A 20790-nucleotide genomic window follows, 5' to 3' on the forward strand; every position below is an offset into this window, starting at 1 on the left:
GCGGAGGGAGGGGGCGGCCCGGCCCGGCCCAGCTCTGCCCCCGGCCGGCCCGACCCCGGCCCCAGTCCCCGGACCAGCCCTTATCTGATCCCAGCTCCGGGTTTAAGAGTCCTGGCCTTGCCCGTCGCACAGCTCCGTTCCTCACTCCTGCCCGCCCCGTCCGTCGGTCTGTCCCGCTGCCCATCCGAGGGGCCACTCCACCCCGGACCTAAGGTAAGACTCTGGCCCTGATGAAAGAGTGTGGCCACCCCGGCAGGGGTCCTGTCCACCTCACTCTCCAGAGATATCGGGGCTCCCAGCCCCTCCGCTCCTACCCAGGCTGGCCTCAGCGGCACAGTCCTGTTCTCCAGCCTCCCGCCTCGGACGACCCCAAACGGACCCTCCTGGGAAGGGCTTCCCGAGAAGAGAACTTGACCCAGGCTGGTCTCTTCCGCCCTTGAGGCTAAGGAAGGGGCTTTCCTGATGCCCCTTCCCACTGAGCAGACCTGCAGCTGCATCACAGCTCCTCCAACAAACACAGTGACCACCACATATAACCATGCATGTCCCACACAGGCACTCCAGACAGTGCCCCCTCTTCCCAGGATCATCAGGTTACTCCCACTCCCATGCCCAGCCCCTTCCCTCCTCCCCGTACAGTGACACTCAACACAGTGACACCCACTGATCGCTGTTTACACACAGCCGGAGAAACACATACAGCTTAGATTAGAGACGCATCAGCCTGGTGTGCCTGGGACCCCTGACCACTCACTCTCTTCCCTCCAATCCGACTTGCCTCCCACTTCAAGCGACCCCTCCCCGTTGCTACTCCCCACTCCCACCCAGCTGTTTCACACTGAGGTCCCCAGGAGGAAAGCAGCAGGGCCACTCCTGCTAGAGTAAGAAGAATGTTACGGGTTCCATAACATTCACCCTCCAGACAGAGATGCCCTTCCCCATCCCATCCCTTCTCCCCACCAAGGACTAACAAAGGGCACCTGTGTTAGGAAGGAGACGAGGGTTGGAACTTCCTGATTTGGGGGAGGAGAGCTGAACCTCAGGATGGATAGAAGGACAAAACTGGAAAAAAGTGGGAGTAGGGCCTCTCATATCTTGAGATTTCATTCCTGTTAATGAAGCACCTTAGACTGAGTAAGGCAGATGGGAGAGTGGGGTGATGAAGAAGCCAGTACGAATTTGGACCCAAAGGATTAAAGCCTGATTATGTTGCTTATCAATACAAATTCTGGTTAAAGATTTTTGGCCAGTCTGCCTTGGCTGTCGCATTCAAATTTTTTCCCACTGGGACTGCTTTAGGCAGTTCTGGGTGGGAGGGAGATGGTGATGGGAGATTTGGTGCCTTTCTTCAAGGAGTGCAGCTTGTTTAGGGGTGCTGAGGAGGGCCTGCGGTGGGTATCAAGAAACTAGCCTGAGAAGGGGCCAACAGCCACCGCTGAGTTCCATTTAGTTTCATTCCCAAACCCTCTTCCTAATCTCTAAGAATTTCTGAATATGTTCCTGACATGATGGTGGGCACCATCCTGTGCTGAGGGGTGGGGCTTTTTAATTCCTCAGGGCGTAGGCTGGGTATGGGGCACCAAGTGTCGAAGGAACCAGGTGTCCTGGCTCATAGCTGGTCCTTTAGGGAGGAGGAAATGAGGGAGGAGGGGGAGGGAAGGCGTCATGCCAGGGACAGGGGCCAGGGCTGGTCTGCAGAGGCAATAGGCATGGCCCAGGCAGTGCCAACTCCTTTTTCCCCACCTCCCAGTCCTTTGGTGGTGGTGGTGAGGGAGGGAGAGAGGGGGTGTTGGGGGCTGATCTGGGCCAGTCCAGCCTCCCAAAGCCCTTGCCAATCTGGGTCCTGAAAGGAGCTGCTGTTTTCTGAGCCATCCCCCACCCCCCACCCGGAGCCTGAGCAGCCAACTTGTCTCAGTGGATATCAAATGGCAGTGACTCCACTGAGTGTGTGTGTGTGGGGGGGCAGGGTTATGGTCCAATTCCTTCTGTGGTTCTAATGCAGAATCCCACTGCTGCCCCCTATCCTGAGGAAAAACATCCGTCTCCCCAACCTCTGCCCCACATCCAGTCTGTGGACACATATGTTTACATGGAAGGATTACTTCCCTGTGCCCTATGGAACTGTGCCCTGTGACCCCTACCTGAACCTCTGTGCCTGAACTCATTTATGGCTCCAGCTTGGTTGGCTTGAGCTAGAAGAGAAGGGCCTGGCAGAAGACCCAGGGCCCCCCTTCCCTTGTCCTCCCTAGGGACAGAGAGGCTGGGACACTTGCATCTGGGTGGGTTCAGCTAAAGTCCTCTGGTGTCTTCCTACGATTGGTGGGATACGAGGTTTAGGGCTCTAGGGGGTGAGTCATGCAGAAAGAGCCACTTCCTCAAAGAGGAAAAGACCTCCTGGGCCTTCTAGCAAAATGCCTGGTTTCTGCACACAAAATGGAAGATAGGCTGAGCCGCCAGCCAGGCTTTGGTGGGGAAAGAAAGAGACGTTGGGCAATGGAACCCTTCAACTCTCCTGCTGAGGGTTATTTACAATGGAAGGAAAAAACTTCCACTCTCCCTCCCCTCCCCGGCCTAGATTCTTCTCTTGCCTGACTGGTCAGTGCTACTGTCCAGGCTGAGGCCAAGCTGTCCAGGATAGTGGTGAGGCCCTGGAAGGGGCAGAGAGAAGGGATAGTCCAAGGCACACCGTTGAGATGAAACTGCAGCAAAGTTGAAGAGAAGGGAGATTTGGAGTCCAAGTGTCTTAGTGCCCAATGAAAGCTGGTTGGCAGGGGCAGCTCCCGGGAATCAGAACTTTTTGAGTTCACCACATCTCCCCGTCTCTCACACCGGCTGAGTTGAATGCTTTTCTTCCTTCATCTGGGTTTAATATACGTTTTGCCACCATTCTTCAAGGAGACAGTGCGTCTGGGTGGCCCCTGAACATACCCCCTCCCCCAAGAACCTTGAAAGGGCAAAGAGAAAGGGATTGTGGGAAAAGCCCTCCCGTGGGTGTCTGCCAGCTTGGATTTGAGGTGGTGGGGAGAAGGGTGGGGCTGGCTCTGGAATGTGGGAGAGAAGTAGGAACTGAACTGTGTGGCCTGGAGAAAGGTTGGAGAAACAGGGACTTGAGGGGACTGAATTAGCACTTTGGGTCCCTGAAGGTGTAACCTAGAAGCAGTGTATGTGGCCAATCTGCTCCTCTTCCAATGGCAGAAGACTGGGGAAGGACCGGAAGGGCTTAGGTTAGATTTCAGGAAGCACATCCCATAAAAGGAAAGAAATCTGACATGGAGATTGGGGAAGAAAAGGAGAACACCTTCTGGATCAAAACAAAAACGAAAACCCAAAAACCAAAAAAGCCCATCAGTAAGACTTCTGAGGGGAGCCGCGATGCTCAGATAAATGCTCAGATAAGTGCAGGGATTATTGTGACGGCTGTCAAGAGGCCTCTCCCAGAGGGACTGTGCAACTTCTCAGTGCTGTCCCAGGGCTCCTGTCTGTTCCGGCGTCGTCTGAGAGGCAGTGGGCATAGTGCTTAAGAGCACAGCCTTGGAGTCAAACTTCCTGGGTTTAAAATCCTGGCTTCACCACTTCGCAGCCACACGTCTCCTCGTCCTTACAATGGGCCTGATAATAGTTGTGGATTAAAAGAGTCAATATTTGTAAAGGGCTTGGAATGGTGCTTGGCATGTAAAAGGTGCTGTTGTTTGCTCTTACGATTCTCCGACCTCTCTTGCCTCTTTCTACTCTGCCATCCTTGCTGGCTCCTGGGCCTCGCCCCTAGCCCTTCACTGTGGCTTTCCTGAGGTGCTACCCTAGGTCTCCATCCTGCCACCCTTCTAGAGTTTGGGAAGGTGGGAGAATTCTCAAGTAGTTTAAGATGAGGTCCCTGTCTTCCTTGTAACAGGCTGGCTGTCCCCTGAGCCTGGATCTCCACACCCCTGGCCCCTTCTTCCCGTGAGTTTGCACCAAACAGATGTCCTGTGTCCAACTGAGATTCAAGAAGTGTGAACAGAGCTGTCGAGCTTCCCTAAAATACTGTCTTTCCTCATTCTGAGTAGTTTCTCTTTCAGCCAAGGGCACCAGCTCCTCTCTACCCCCACGTCTCACCCCTGTCCTGCCGTGACCCTGCCTACCTCTCTCCCTGCCCAGTTTCCCCCCCACGATTTCTCTCAGGTGTGTGCCCTCCTCTTCTTCTGTTCGTCGCATCAGCCTGGATGCCCACGGCAGCCTCCTTAATGACCTCCCTGACTCCAGCCTTTCTCTCGCCTTGATTCCTTCTCTCTGTTCCAAGTGGAATTAACACTGGAATTGTCATCACGGAGCTTCAGTTTCTTCTTGCCCCTTTCCTACACAGACATCCTTGGTGGTTTTCAGATGAAAACTCCCAATTACAGTGTTCAAGATACTTTATATAAACCTTTCCCCCCATCCCCTCCAGCACCCCCATCTTTGGGGACTGCCCTATTCAGACCTTGCTCTGGGGGAACACATCTGATGGCAATTCTGAGCCATGCTCTTTCTCCTACCCCGGGCCTTCACGCAAGCCATTCTGAGTCCTACCCTCCAGCAAATCTCCATCCCCCTGTTTCCCTATCTGTTCTGCCATCTTGTACCCACTTCTCCTCAACATCCTGCTTATTTCTAGTCCCTTGTGTCTGTGACTTTGCCCAGGATGCCCAATGCAGTGGTGAAGTTGGAGGAGACATCCTGTCTCCCTCATTATCCAGGGGCTCCTCTAGGGTTGGGCCAATGCCCCTGTCAGATTACCGACTCCCTGAAGCAAAGGCATCTCTTCTCTCCCTGGACCCCCAGCTCCTAGGACCCACTGACCAGCTTGACTCTAAGTAGGAAGCCTTTCTGATTCCTAATTCTGGGGAGAGGACCCTGACTTTAGAGGCTTATCAGTGTCCTGGAGTAGAGTATATGTAAGACCCTATTATCCAACTCTCTAGAGAAATCCCTTTCCCACCAACCGCCCCATCCTGCGGAGATGGCTTCACCCTAAGAGTATAAGCAGCAGACCCTAGAACCCCCAATTTCCAATTCTTTAAGTACTGTTGGCCCAAACACAAAAATCCATGCAGGTACCCAGGCCCCACAAAGCCTTTCTGTCCTCACCAGGGAGGTCTGCTCCCACCTGATGCCGGGCTTGTCTGCAGGCGTTGGGAGTGGAAAAGAGGCAGAGGTCAGGGTCCAGTCCGGGACCGCCCCATTGTCTTGAGCATACCTCTGAGCAGGGGCTTGCAAGCTGGGAGACAGGCGGGGCCACCTCCCAGGTGGGTGTAGGTCTGACCTCTTAGTGTTACAGTCTCCCTGGGACTGCCGCCTCAGCTTCACCGCAATCCTAGTCCCAACACAGGAGCCAGGCACATACCTTCTTCCCGTGTCTAAACAACCCCTGGTTGACCCTCTGATAAAACGACGTGGGCACCTGGCAAGAGGAGAGGGTGGGAGTGTCTGGCTCTGGGGCAGTGGTTCTCAGACCTTTTGATCTCAGGACTCCTTTACATTCCTAAGAATTCTGGAAGATGCTAAAGAGCTCTTGCTTATGTGGGCTATGTCCATTGATATGTTAGAATGAGAACTGAGGAGACAAAATATTCATTACTTCGTTGAAAAATAAGAATAGTAAACCCACTGCATGTCAACATAAATGACATTTTTAATGAAAAATAACTGTATTTAAAAAACAAACTAAAAGTTTAATAAGAAGACTGGCCTTGTCTCACATTTTCACAAATCTTTTAAATGTCTGGCTTAATAGAAGACAGCTGATTTCTCATATCTGCTTCTGCATTCAATATATTGCAATATAGTATGTCATGTACCTTCTGGAAAATTCCACCAAACATTTGTGAGAGAATTAAAGTGAAAAAAGCAAATAACGTATTGGCATTATTATGAAGATAGGTTTGACCTCAGCAAGCCTCTGAAAGGGTCTCAGGAAACCCCAGGGTCCCTGAACCATACTTTGAGGATTTTTCGTCTAGAGGAAACTCAGAAAACAGTTTCAAGAAACTGGGAGCCAGTCTGAATGTCCTGGCTGATCTCCCTCAGCTGTCCATGGTCTTCTGAATGTTTTCACTGGGACACAGTATGGGGCAGTGCTTAATCATGTGGACACAGACTACCTTCTTGAGCTTAATCTCAGTTCTACCACTCACTAGCTGTGTGACCTTGGGCAAATTATTAACATCTCTGTGTTTCAGTTTTTTCATCTATAAAATAGAGCTTTAAAAAAGTGCCTACGTTTTAGAGTTGCTGAGAATTAAATGACATAATAGGACAAAAGGGCTTAGCAGAGTGCTGGGGAATGCAAGCTCTTACTAAATTCCAGAGCCTTGCCCCTGAATTCACTGCCCATTGGCCTAGAGAGCAGGGAGCTGCAGAGGTGACCCTTCCCACGTTACAGATGAGGCTTCTTGGCCCAGAGAGGGAAAGTACTTGCGCAAGATGCCCAGGAAAGTTAACCCAGGGGTTGGGTCCTGAACCCGGGAGTTCTAACTCCTAGCCCTGTGCTCTCCTGACCAGACTTTTTCAGTGGGGAAAAAAAGCCTAGGTTCTGAGAGGGGGAAAGAAGCAGACTTTTACCTTTGCCCAGGCAACCCCAGGTGAGCCATCCAGGGCTCACAGAAGATAGCAGGAAGCCTTGAGGGCAGATAGCAGGGAGGACTTCCCGACCTCACAGCAACTGAAAAGAAGAGAAGAAAGCCGGGAGAAGACATTCCTAAGCCCAGAAGATTTTTCTGTCTTGCTTTGTGGGGAGCAGTTCTGTAGAGTGGCCCCAGCCCCCTCTCCTGGGGTTACTGGTCCAGGGCAGAGGACGTCTGTGATTGGGCAACACTTCCTCTCCTGTGGGGCCCCTTCCCAGATCCTTGCCTCCGCTCAGCTCGCCACCACCTCTCCAGGCCCCCGCTTTCCCCGGCTGGCTCCCGACCCTGACCTTTGTGCTGTGGGGCCATAGAGCAGTACTTGGCTCCTTGGGAAAGGCGGCGGGTGGTGCTGAGGGTATTAGTGGGGGTGAATGAGGGTGCTGGGGGTCCCCTGGGCAGGAGAGGAGAAGTCTGTCCCTACAGCAAGGGGAAGGGGATGAGGCAGATGGGGGAAACAGACACACACACACTGGGAGGAGCTAGTTCTGGCTCTTTGGCCCAACAGCCAACTTCCCCCGAGCTGGGCTGCAGGCGCCGCCTTGGTCAGCAGCCCAAATGCCCCAAACCCTGAGCACATACCCTTTCTGCATTCCCGAGGTTCAGATGCCACCCGTAGCCCCTGAGCCTGACAGCCCTGAGACGACGCCGCAGGCGTCTGTTTTCTGTTGCTCCTGTTTTCCTCTCCAGCCCACACGATTCCCTTGAAAAGATGGTAAAACTGAGGCAAAAAGTGAGTGGGCTCAGACTGCCCACCTGCTTCTTTGCAGCCCAGCCTGGGACCGAGGGACCTGGCCTCCCACAGCCCCTCCTCCCCCATCCCTACCAGTCCCTGTGGCTTTTTCCACTTGGAGAGTCCTTTCTGGCAAATGGCGGGTTTGGGGGCCCTGGTCTAGTCTCCCTTCCTTGTCTCCTGGGCAGTGTCCCTAAGGGAGCCCCTGTGGGCTAAGATCTCTTCAGTCTCAGCCCTGCCCCACCCCCCTGCCTTGACCAGCAAGGCCAGCAGCCCCCCAGCTCCCGCCCCTGGGCTGTGGGACAGGGAGCAGGCTGAGGGGCTGGCTCTGCATACTAATGTCCTGCCCATTGTCAAAGCCCCTTTGTGCCAGAGAGCTCCATTGAGGCGGCTCCGGGGCGGGCACAATGGGGGCTCTGTCCCTGAGTTCCCCCAAACAGTCACCTGCTTTCAGAACCTACCCCCCCACCCGCTACCCGCCCCAGTGTCCAGAGGGCCCAGAGAGCACGGGGGAGTGGGCCCAGGGCCAGGGGGGATGGGCAGGAGGCGACCCCCTCCACACACACCCCGGGCAGGCTGGGGAGATGGGCGTTGGACAGGGCAGCCTGTGGAGGGGCACATGGAGGGGAGAGGCCTCAGCCCACTGCGGGAGGGGGCAGTCTGTGGATGGAGTTGGAATGCAGGTTCTGTGAGGCCAGTGAAGGGGAAGGGGCACGCAGCCTGCCCACTCCTCTGTTCCACGTGCCCAGCTCAGGCCCATGGCTGTCGTCGTCCTCCTCCTCCTCCCACCACAGGGCTCATATATGCAGAGACACACAGGCACACGCTCATCTATGCGGCTCCACACACGGCTGCCACACGCACGCTGGGGCGGATGTGCCCAGACACAGTGGGCTGCCCCAGGCACACAGCCCTGCACGTCCACACCACCCTCCACTCGCATATGCACCTGCACACCCACCCTCAGCCCCACCCTACACTCCTTTCCCCTTTGCACCCCCTCCGCCAGCCTGGGGCGGCTCAGCACCATCCCCCCTATGCCCTCGCTGCCCTCTGCTGCTCCGACACAGGTTATAACAAGTTTGCACTTGTTGTGACCTCCAGAATGTGGCCCTGGGGCGGGGAATGTCCTGCTGCCCCAGACCACACCTGCTTATACGTTAACCACAGACACAGCCTCTGCTGAACTCTGAGCACAGCTCCCCCACCCGACCTGGACCCCGAGGAGTTTGGTGGGCCAGGACCCCGACTCCAGAGCTGAGCCAAGCAGATGGAGGAGCTGTGTGCAGATGACCAAACCCCAGCCTGCCACGGCACAGGCCCAGGGTGATCCCCGCCCGCATTTGCAAGGCTGGGACTAGAAGGGAGGTTTCTTGCCTCTAGGTGTTTTTCGTTTGTTTTGGGGGAGAAGGGGTCACTATCTGTCTCTTGGCTTCACTCAGATGACCCACCCCATGCAGAATTTTAACAGAGCTATCTTTTCCCACCTTCCTTGGGAAGGAGTTGGGGCATGGAGGGGTGGGAGATAGGGAGAACAATAGGTACAGAGACCTTAAATAGGAGTCTGGGTCTAGAATGAACCTCAAAAGGTCACCTTGACCCTTCCACTGCCTCTATGCAGGGCGAGCCTACCTCCTTTCACTTCCTACCCTCCCATTGGCCACACTCCTCACTCTGGATCCCTGGAGAGAAACCTCACAGCCTTCTTGGTTAGAGTTTGGAGTTTGAGATCTCAGTTGATTACAAGTCCTTCATGATACCCGGCTCTGACCTTCCTGGAAATATCTAGTGTCTGTATAAGGATCTGTAGGGGGTGTCTGTGCCTCTCCAACTATTATGGTCTGGGGCACCTTCTGGAAGCCTGGAGCAGGTACCCTAAAACGGGAGAGATGGAGGGCCCACCAGGACCCCAAGGATGTGAGGGCTGCCTGCACAGTGGTGTGCTGGGACCTGGGATTGTAAATGGAGTCATCACTGCAGAAACTCCATTAGATGGATAGCTAAGCTGATATTGATTTGCTCATCTGCAAATATCATTGAACATCGATCCATGATGTTTTCCTTACATCAGAATTGCACACTCTTGCAGAACCCTTCTACTTCTTAACCCCACTCCTCACCTAGCATGTTCCCCCTCTGGCTACCGGATTCTGCCTAAGACACCTCATCCATCTGTCTTCATGCAGGAACACACCTCCCCCAACCCTTATACTCTGGCGTGGTTCTTCTGCCTCCAAATCCCCTTCAAATGTCCCCTGTTGGAGAAAGAGGCCTCCAGCTGCACTCAGGCAGTTAGTTGCTGAAGAGGCATGACAGGGAGACAGCCACCTCTGAATCTGGTTCTGCATCTAGTCTGTGTCTTTGTGCCACACCTACCCCCATCCTTCTCCTCAAACAAGGAATGTGGATAAGGAATAAGGGAAAGTTGGGGAAGGGGTAGAGACATTCCCTCCCAGGGTCACGGTGGACCCCTTAGACTTCTCTGTGTGAGGGTCAGAGGTTGCTCTGCATACACGGAACCAGGAGCCCTGAGAAGCGAGGGGAGTTGAGAGGACACCTGTCGAAGAAGGTGGCTCGGTTCCCTGAATATGCATCATAAGCACAGGGTGCCTGTGGGTCTCCGTCTCCACCAAGGGTGAAAACAGGAATAAATTGCTTAGGCGGCAGCAGGTAAATTTTGACGTAACAGGAAGCATTTCCTGGGTATAAGGGCTTTTTCGGCAGAAGGGAAGGATGGAAAGAGGAGGAGCACTCACCTTCCCTGATGAGAAGGAGAGGATGGCCTTTAGTCTCCTACTAAACAAAGGCTGGGTGGCCTGAGAGTTAGTTCCAATGAGGCTCAAATCCCCTGTGGGCCGTGGGATGTCCAGCTGTCTCAAAGAACTGTCTTGACCATTTTCACAGCCCCCAGCAGAGAGCATCATTGACTCTGTCCCCTCCCAATGGTCCCGCTGTTTGCTGTTTCTTCTAGCTCTTCTTATTGGCGTATTTCTGCGGGGGTGAGGGAGATTCCTGAGACTTGAGGATGGGAGGGGCACTCTGGCCACCTCCTGGGCTGTGGCTGTGGCTGGGCAAGGGGAGGCCTCGGTGGATATGTTCCCAGGTTGGCTCCACACCACCTGGCCTTTCAGGACCCCGGGATCAAGAAAGGATCTTGTAGGGAGAAAAAGTTGGGATGAGGAAGAAGGCCAGGGTTATTGCTTTGATACGATACAAAATCACACATGCCATGAGCCAGCTGTGTGACCCTGGGAAAGTTACTCAACTTTTCTAGGCCTTGGCTTCCTCTTCAGTGAAATGAGGGGCTTGAATGGCATGACCACGAGGGCCTCCCAGCATAGACATTCTTTTTTTTTTTGAAATAGTTTTATTTGTTCTTTCTTTTATTTTTTTTCCTTCTCCCCTAACCCCCCCAGTACATCGTTGTATATTCTAGTTGTAGGTCCTTCTGGCTCTGCTATGTGGGATGCTGCCTCAGCATGGCCTGATGAGCAGCATTAGGTCTGTGCCCAAGATCCAAATCGCTGAAACCCCGGGCTGCCAAAGCGGAGTGCGCAAACTTAACCATTCGGCCACGGGGCGGCCCCGCAGCACGGACATTCTATGACAGTACAGTGGCCAGATGAAGAGCACAGACTTGGGTTTAAGCAGGCCTGGGTTCAGCTTGCAGTTAGCCCTTCCCAGTGGTCTTCCTGGGCAAGTCAGCTAACCTTTCTGAGTCTGGTTCCCACTCCATTGATATGAGGGCAATGACATCATCCACCTCCCAGGGAGGAGAGGCTGCCTGGCTCATTGTAAGGGCTGAGGTGGGGAAGTCCATGGCACTGTGGAAACACAGAGGAGGGGCTGCAAATTCCACGGTGGATGTGGGCGTGTGGGAAGGCTTCCCAGAGAAAGTGACATCTAAGCTGAGGCCTGAAGGAGGGATAGAAATTAACCAAGCAGAGTAGGGAGGGGAAGAGTGCTCCATGGAAGAGGCTCCATTATTTGCTGAGAACTGTTGTTGGTAAGAGAAAACACGGCCCGTTTGAGAACTGAGAGCAGCTTAGTGTGGCTGGAGGACAGACTATGTGTGTGAGGGGAGTGGGTAGAGGATAGAGAACACTGATCCGGAGATGTCAGCAGAGGTTAGGTTATTGCAGACTCTGTCCCACCTGCAGTTCTGGGGGCTTGAGAGTTGGGGTCCCTCTGCTTCCCCTCCATCTTCCTTTTCCCACTTTTCTTTCTCCTTTCCTCCCAATCTCAGTCCTCCTGACCAAGGACAGGAGGACTTGGGCACATAGGTGCCAAGGAAGCACTGGGCTCCTCAGGAGGACCCAGTCCATCCAGGGAGAAGCTCAAGTCCAGAGATGTCTGACTGGACCAGTTTTTGGCCCAGGTCTGAAGTCTTCTGCCTCTCTCCTTTCCCACCATGAAAGAGGGATCTACCGCCCACAGAAGTCTCTGGATTTCTGGCATTGAGGCCCTCCTGCTAAGCACTGTGCACCCAGGGTGAGCCTCCGTTTCCCCATCTGGCCCCCTCGCTATAGAGAGTCTGGAGAGTGTTGGTGGGGGTGGGCAGAGGGCAGCGTGGAGTAAAGGCTGACGAGGAGACCGAGTCAGTGTCCCCAGCTGTTGGAAAGTGGAAACTTCAATGGGAAGCTCAGAGGAAGGACTTCCCAAGGATGAAGCATGTCACACACTGAAAAAGGGACCTGAGGGAGGAAAAATTAGCATAGAATATCAATCCTGTGACCTCTTTTAAGCCAAGAAATACTTAGCCAAAGTTCTGTTCTAGGCACTGAGGAGAACACAAAGATGAACAAAATACAGGTTATTAATCAGTTCATAAAAGATGCTCCTGTTTGGGAAGGTGGGCATAGCCCTTCCTGGAAGGAGTAGGGCAGATAAAACGATCCCTATGGGAGCTGCTCCTGAGGGTGCTTCCCCACCGCCCTTTACACTGCCTCTCGGACCCTCTACCAGCTAGGTCCAGGCCCTCCCTCGTCACCAGCCAGCGCAAATTCTAACATCACAGACAAGAAAATGTATAGTGAAGGGGCCTTCGGTTTGGATCTAGTTGGCCTCCTCTCTTCTCTCAGGTAGGGAACCCCGCTGGTCCCTGGGACACTGAGGAGCAGGTCCCGTCACCTTGGTCCCTCCCTAGTTTTTCAGACTCTAGTGGCAGATCTGGTGACAGCTCAGTGGCTCAGTGGCCTCCACCCCAAAACCCTTATCTCCTGGGGCCTGGCCATCCTGGCTTTGAAAAGCCTGCCAGCTGCCTGGAGCCACCAAGCCTGGGGGCAAGCGGGAGGGCATGGGGCCAAAGGGCAGTAATTGAGGAACATGGCTCTATCCTGCATCCTTCACTGCACAGCTTCCCCACCTCTTGGCAGATTGAAGGGTTTGGGGTGGGGGGAACCTCATCTTGGGAATTATAGGAAGGTGGGATGAAGAATAGTGGGTTAGAAGCCTCCTCCAATGCCAGGGCTATAGTAAATCTTACTTACCCCACAAATCACATTACCCTAGAGGAAGGAGAAATAAGACAGTGGTTTAGCTTGAGCATCCTCAAGCCCACTGGGGTGTGGAGAGGCCATGTGAGTGAAGGGCCATAGGACTTGGAGAGAGAGGTCCTGGCTTAGTCATTAAATAAATGTCAGCAAGTTACTTTACGTCTCTGAGCCCTAAGTTTCTCTAATTCAGTAGATACTTTCCTTTATCTGCAAAGCAGCATAATAATAATATCTTATATTTGCCTAAGGGCTTTACAGATTTGTCATGTAATCCAGACCATGCAATGAAAGGTTTTATTGCCTCCTTAGGTGAGAAAATTGAGCCTTAGAGAGATTAGGAGATTGACTAAAGTTCCCATAGCTAGTAAATGACACAGATCACGATGGCAAATAGTAGGAAAGAAGAATAGATAGGGACTTTTGGCTGTGACCTAGACACGCCAGGAAAACAAATAGGTTTCATTTGTTAGGCTAACTCCATTTGATTAAAAGTGGCTCTCTGTATCACCATGTTGAGAAAGATTCTGAGGCTCAGTGAGAAAAAAAGTACTGTGATGAATTAGTGATATCTGTTAAGAGCGGGGTGTGAGGTGAGTGATAACCCCATGCTGTAGCGTTGACTTTCCCAGCCCAGAATCAGACCAGCTATTTCAAGTCTAAGTCCCTCCTCTATGCTAATCAACTAGGCTAGATTCAAAGGCACCAGCCTAAAAAGATAACTAAGATATAGTCTCTGCCTTCAAAGAGCTCACAACCTCTTGAGAAGGACAGAGGAATGCTAGACCGATGATGTGGCAAAGTGTCCCAGGAACACAGAGGGAGAGGAAATACCTCTAGAGGGCATTCTAGGCAGAGGGAACTGCAGGAGCAAAGGCAGTGGGATGTGCAAGTGGTATGCAGGCCATGTTTGAAGAGCAAATGGTAGTTCCATATGGCTAGAAGAAGGGATACCCAGGGAGAATTATCGAAAAAAGAGACTGTGAAAACTAGGATGGACTCAGATGGTGAAGGGTTTTGAAAGCTATGTCAAGAAGTTTGGGTTTCGTCACAAAAGCCGTGGGCTCATTCGAGGATTTAAAGCTGGAACGATGGTATCAGATTGTGTTGTAGAGAGGCATGGTAGCAGCTGAGGGAGGTGGAGGTGAGGAAGGTGAGGTTGGGGACGGGTGGCCATTGCAACATTTTAGGTGAAAGATAATACAAGGCTGAACTAGGGCAACCTCAAAGGAGGTGGAGAGAAGCCCACACAGGCTGAATTGATAAGACCCAGTGACCAACTGGCTGAGGGGCAAGAGAGTAACCACGGGTGACTCTGAGGTTTCTAGCTTGGGCACTGAATGGATGGTAATTCTGCGAACAAGAGGGGAAACACAGAAAAGACTCTCTTTTGAGGAGAGAGGACATAAGTCTGAACATGTTAAAACTGGAATGCTCCAGATAGAGGGAGCCTGGAAGTCCTTGGACACACAGGGCAGAGGTGAGGTGGAATCCATGGGAGTGGTTGGAACAGCTGAGAAAGGAGAGTAGAGTGAATAGAGATGAGGGCCAGGGGTGGATCCCTGAGAAACACTAATAGTTAAGGGGCAGAGGAGAGACCACAGGAAGAGAGGCAGATCAAAAGTAAATAGAGAGAGATCCTGGAGAACAGTGTCACACAGGAGCAGTGGAACTCTCCACATATTTACTGCTTCCCAGCCCACGAAGTGCTCTTACACATGTGCTCTCATCCAAGCCTCCCAACACCACTGGGAGGGAGGTATTATTAGGCTCTTTCTGCAGATAAAGGAAATGAAAACTCAGAGAGTTTAAGTGGTTTGCCCTAAATCACAAAGCCTAGAAGTGGCAGGGCCACTTAATGGCTAATAGAAGTCTCCAAAATCAGTGGATCCCCACTACATCGCAGTAAGAGGCCAAGGAGAGAATATCAAGAATGGACAGGCTGATCATCAGTCTCAAATGCTGCGGAGAGACTGCTGGGGTTGAGGACTGAGAAAATGTCCTTGGATTTGATGATCGGAAGGTCGGCTGTGACCTTGGAGAGAGCCTCCTGCTGCTCAGCGTGGCTGTGTCGATCAAGTGGAATTGTTCCTAATGTGCTTTGTAGGCTGCGGAGCCTCATAGTCTGAAGGTGGCTGTTACTGTTATTTTTATTGTTGTTAAATATTAGTAGATTGAATCATTTGATGTTGCTGACGTGGGACCCAATTTTTTTTTTTAATTGGCAATTTCATATGGTTCAACCTAATAGTAAAAGGAGTGGGCTGGGTTGGAGGTAGAGGCAGGGAAAGAAAGGTCTAGGAGAGAGGGCCAGCTTCACAGGAAGGGCAGCTCCATCGGGCTGGGGAGCCCTGCCCCCTGGTGGTGGGGAGGTAATCTTCAGCACGGGGCTGAGGCACAGATACCTGGTGAATCTTTAAGTTTGCGGAAGCTCCCTGTCATCTCCTGGCTCCCCTCTGCCCCTGATCTGTAGTCTTTCCAGCACCCTCTGCTGTAAGTACAACCGAGGCTGGGGATCGGGGTAAACTCTCCCAAGGGGGCTCTGTCTGGAAGAATACTTCTAATCTCTAAATTAGGATGATCTCCTCAACCAATATCTTTGGGGATCAGTTGGGTATAGATTCCCGCTATGGAGAATCTCAGGAGCCCAGGCCAGGTGGTGAGTGATTAGAGGGCCAGGGCAGCCTCATGCAGAAGAGGTACTGAACAGACATCTTGGTCATCACCCTGTTTCTACCTAACCCAGCCCAGACCCTCCGAGATCTCCCCCTGTGTCTTTGGGAACTGTTTCAGTATTTCATGTCTTACTGATGACAATAGGATTACAATAGAATAACAATGACAACAGAAGTTATGCATGATAATGTCACTGCTTCCAGCTGAATCTTAGCACTAATACTGATTTTTCTGGCTCTTCAGTTGTGTTGGGGAGGGATGAGTTAACATCTCCAAGTAGATGTTCTTCTGAGGTGAAGACCCAGTCGAGGCCAGTCCAGGAGGCTCTCAGGATTGCTGAAGCTGGGGCTGAGGAGCCAGTCGTGCATCCTTTGTCCTCAGTTGAACTCTGCACAGTGCCAAGCTCCTCACACAGGACCAAGCCCTCCTCAGCCCAGGATGTGCAGCCCTGCTGCCCCAGACGAGGGGTAGCAGCAGACACTGTGGCCGGGCGATGACTGGAGAACGGAGTGTGCTGGGGGTGGGGAGGCAGGTGCATCAAAGAGGCAGTGCCCATTTGCTCCATGTGCCAGGAAATCATCCTCCTTCTCCAGCTGGGGAAAGAGGGGGTCCCTGAGATGCTACCCTCTGGGCAGTTCTCTGCAGGCACACTGTTCTCTTCTGGCAGGGGATGGAAGGCACTGCCTGGGGGTTGGGGCAGAGGAGGGGGCAGTGGTCCTGATCAGCCCACACTGACACGCAGGGATGGTGTCTGAACAGAGGAGAACATCTGACATGGCCCCATCTCTGTGTCCCTCCCTCTCTTGACCGGAAAACAGAGGGCAGTCAGAGGGGCCAGACAGAGGTCATAGGCTCCCAGGAAATGCTTTGAAGGCTTTTATCCCTTCTTTTGATCAGACTATGAGAACTTTCCAAACGTTGACACAAGGGAAGAAAAGCCTATTCTTCCCTGGGCCAGGGCCTTGGTGTCAGGCCGAGGGTAGAGGATGGGGCGAAGGGGAAGGGGACCCGAGGGTGGGAGACAGAGGCAACAGTGACTCAGCTGGCAAGGCAGGCCCCTGGTCACACACACTGCCCTCTTTTTCCCCACCTCAAGATTTGTGTGTATCTGGCTCCATTTCTATTTGTTTTCTCTGGGGCAGGACAGGAGGGAGATTAATGAATAAAGACATCAAGTTTGAAAAGAACCCCAAACCCTTGAGGCTTACATAATCCTGTAGTGCTTTTCTTATTGGCCTTCCTCTTACACCCTCTCCTCTCTCTTCTCTTCCCCTCTCTCATTGAGAACACTTGGAAGCCCAGAAATGCTTCTTTTCAGTCCCCAAGGCAAGCTGAGTGCCTTCTAGAGACCTCCAAGGTCACTATTCAAGCTGGAATTGGTATCCAAAAGAGAGATAATATGGTTGGTGAGAGGAAGCAATTTCCTCTGTCCACCAAGGCCAGGAGGAGGGATGGGACCAAACGTCAGTAGGACGGACTCAGGCTGGACAGGAGTTTTAAAGCGGGAAGTGACCTGATAATCTTGGAGCACAGCGCCTCCCAAACTGACCCAGCAACGTGTTGTGAAAGGCGGAGAAGAGGAAATTATACCCTGGAAGATACAAGGATGAGCCAGAAGCTGCCACACATTGGACATCCTTGAAATCTGTTTTGTCTTTTAAATGATATAAATTTTCCATTCTACTCCATCATACATTGTTTATTTAATATTAAAATAAGATTGTCTTTCCCTTCAAAATCTTTGAGCAAAATTGATATCTCAGGCAAATACATTAAATTTAATCTTGTGGCTTTGAGTACCTCCTGGCACACTCATTTGAGAAGTGTGGAACTAATACAATGGCCTTATCCCACAATTAAGGAAATAAAGGCCTGAGAGGTTTAGAGACTTGCCCAAGGTCACTGCTAGTCAGTGGCAGAGTTGAGACTGGCACCTAAGTCTCTTGTGTCCCCATGCAGCCAACTTTCCACCAGGCGATGCTGCCTCTTAGTTCCCGGCAGGGTCTTAAAACATCCTTGTGCCTGATGCTATGCTAGACATGTACCCAGCTCAGCTGGCTAAGATGCGTGTGGGCTTGGAGAGCAGTCTAGCCTCGGAGTCTGAGGCTGATAGAGCTCAAAACCCCTGTTTGTGTACAGGGCTCTCCTAACACACAGCACTTGAGCATCATGGGCAGATACCGGGACAGAGAGTGCGCTGGTACTACAATTCCCTATTCCTCTCCACTATTCACTTACCTATACCCCAGGGATTGGTTCAGGAATACCTTCAAACCTGAAGTAATTGGGTTAGTTAATACACAGAGTGGGAACTCCTCCTGTCTTCCTGGAAACTGCCTCCCTTTCTGATCCCATTTCCAAATCCCTAAATCAAGAGGCTCTTTTCTGGAGGGAAGAAGTAGGGAGAATAGGAGGTTGTAGGGCTTAGAATGCCTCTATTAATGTGGACACGTAGGCCTTGGGATATAGATGGAGAACAGGAGGATAAAGGCTGATACAGAATTTGAAGGTCAGAGTTGTGATTAGATGGGTAGCATACTATTCCTCCATATCACCGTCTTCAAAAATCAAATCTCCCGGATGTGATACAGGAGGCTGAAGAAACTAAGAGGAGAAGAAGGCATGATGCAGACATGGGTGTAGGAAATGAAAAGACAAAGAGGATGTGAAAAGGAGGACAGAAGGTGGAAACACATTTCAATACCAGCCAGCATGAAATACAAGATGGCAAGCAGGGCAGCATAGATGATAGAAGAGATGGGAAGAGAGATGGGAGAAGAGCCCTAGAGAAGGAAAGGGGGAGAATAAAGACATGCCATACAAACCTGGGAGAAGGAACAATGGGGTAAAGCAATCACAAAACAGAGCATCACCACCAGCCATCGGATGCACCCTGGGTAACTTTGTGGGTGGATTTTCACACCAGGCTGGCTCCTGCTAGCCCTCTGGCATGCTTTCAGTGTCATCTTCTCCAGTTGTTGGGTGTTGAATTTGCTCAGTGAAGGCAAATTCACAGTAGTATTAACCTGAAGCTATAGTGGACAGGATTTTGGAACGCAGTCAGAACTAGGTACAACTCTCAGCTATTCTGCTTACAAGTTGTGTTGCCTGGACTTTCTGAACCTTGGTTTCATCAGTCATTTGAAGGTAAAAACTCTGCCTTACGGAGTTGTTACAAAGATGAAATCTGAAGTGCTGGTCTAAAGTAGGCATTCAATAAATGATAGTTTCCTTCCCTGTCTCTCCTTCCACTTCTCTGAACCAAATGTTGGGAAGAAGAAGTACTCCGCAGTCAAAAAAGCAAACTCACCTGGTGGCTCCGTGAAAGGATGTCCAGCAGGTTAGAGCGCCATGGGGAAGAACCCATGGCCCGGCATCTGATCCCCGTGGGAGCCACAGGGCTCCACACCCATGCTGGGGCTGTTGCCCCTCATTCTAGCCACCCAGCCTTTAAATACATGAAGCTGGCCACAAAGCAGAAGGGTGTTGAGGGATCAGAGCACAACATTGTCTTCCCAATTTGTCCTATTAAGGTCTTTCATGTGCTCCCAACAATTCGACCAAAATGAATGGCTCCTACCCGCTGGCTGGCCCTGGATTTCCTCAGTGTTATACCTTTTGCTCTCACTGCTCCCTTCCCTGAAAGGGCCTTCTCTTTGAACCCCCACCCCAATCTCCAAGGGTCCAACTCTTGCCTATCCTTCAGCCCCAGCCCAATGCCACATTTCTCTATAAAGTCTTCCTGAGTGAGATAATCAGGTAGGGAGGAAAAAACTTAACTCCTGGTTCGTTCTTACTGTTTATGTTTCCTGGTCTAAATGGGGATAATAACATTCTTACAGGGTTGTTTGGGGGATTATATGAGTTAACATTTAAAAATCCCCAACAGCTTAGCCCAGTGCCTAGCACATAATGGTGCCCAATCAATACAAGTTAGTCTCCTTCCCAGCCCTGCTCCCTTGAGCTAGATGTCACCATTCCCTTCACAAACTCCCCTAGCACTTCGTGGATACCTCTTCTATGGCATTTGTCACTTCCTGCCTGTTTATGGTTGTCTCCTTTATTAGACTGCAACGTTCTTAAGGCTGGAATGTACGTCTAATTCATCTCCATAATTCCTGTTAGAATCTGACACCCAGTAGCTGCTAAAAAAATGTTTATCTTACGAATGCATGAAAATACAACTGAAACTGCATGGGTCTTCCTATGTGGTGGGCAACATCATTACAGATGAGAACATCTGGTTTGTCTGCATATCTATTAGTGTTGATAATTAGTTATTGGGGTTTCCGTGTGTACAATGAAAAAGAGAAAACATCATAAGAGAATCAAGAGAAGACACAAACAAGAAGGGGGAATGAGAAGGCCTCAGAGTGAGAGAGGCCCTGGACAGAGTGAAGTTCCACCGGTCCTACTCAGGACAAGATCTCCCACACCACCTAGCCCTACTGTGAGGACAGGCTCCCTTTCCAACTCTCTTAGATTGGCCCCTATAGCTAGAGTGGTTTGGGAACCCCCTTCTGCTCATTCAGTCACTCGTAAAATACTTCCCAGCACCTACTATGTGTCAGATATTGTGCTAGTTATACATCAGGTTAATCAGAACATGTTATGCCTGACTCCTCATTTCAGTAAGCTTATTTGCAGTAGAAGACACATGGTATGCCAAATAGATGTGCATAGATGTATAGATTGATGATAGATAGATAGATGGAAACTCGGAAAAGGGAGATATTACTTGGGGATGAGAGAAGGCTTCATGGAAGAGGGGTCACTTGAACTGGGCTCTGAAAGATATCTTGGATATGTAGAGATAAGGAGGAAGAAGAGGCCGGGAAGAGAGAAGAGCACGAACAATCGTGAAACGGCAGGAAAGCATGAGTGTGTATGACAGGGAGCAGGGAACAGGTTGTTTGCCTGAAGCTTGCCGTAGATGAGAAGAGGAAGGTAGGGAAGGCATTTTAGAAGGAAACCAGGGAAGGCCATATGTGCCAGATGGAGTTTGGCTTCTCTTTGATAGATAACGTGGACACATTAAACTTTTTGAGCTGGGGAAAGACCTGAGACAGTTATAGTATAGTGAAAAATGGATGGGTTTGGGAGACAAAGGACCTGAGCGTGAGTCCAGTTCCACAATTTACCAAGTCACATCATCTCTCTGAGCCTCAGTTTCTTTCTTCATAAAATGAGGATTACAACCTTAATTCCTCACAGGAATGCCCCGGGAAGAAAATGTGAATGTGCTTCGTGAAGT

At 51.3% G+C, this 20790-nt stretch overlaps 1 protein-coding gene across 1 annotated transcript in view; it reads left to right on the plus strand.

The window, feature by feature from the left end:
- Nucleotides 1-20790, plus strand: part of KCNJ10 (potassium inwardly rectifying channel subfamily J member 10) — a 31604-nt gene continuing 10814 nt past the window's right edge. Inside the window, exon 1 of the mRNA XM_046680734.1 lies at nt 1-213. The gene's annotated coding sequence lies outside the window, so the exon portion shown is untranslated. The remainder of the gene's footprint in view (nt 214-20790) is intronic.

This window comes from Equus quagga, chromosome 13 (genome assembly GCF_021613505.1).
Source record: "Equus quagga isolate Etosha38 chromosome 13, UCLA_HA_Equagga_1.0, whole genome shotgun sequence".
NCBI lineage: Eukaryota > Metazoa > Chordata > Mammalia > Perissodactyla > Equidae > Equus > Equus quagga.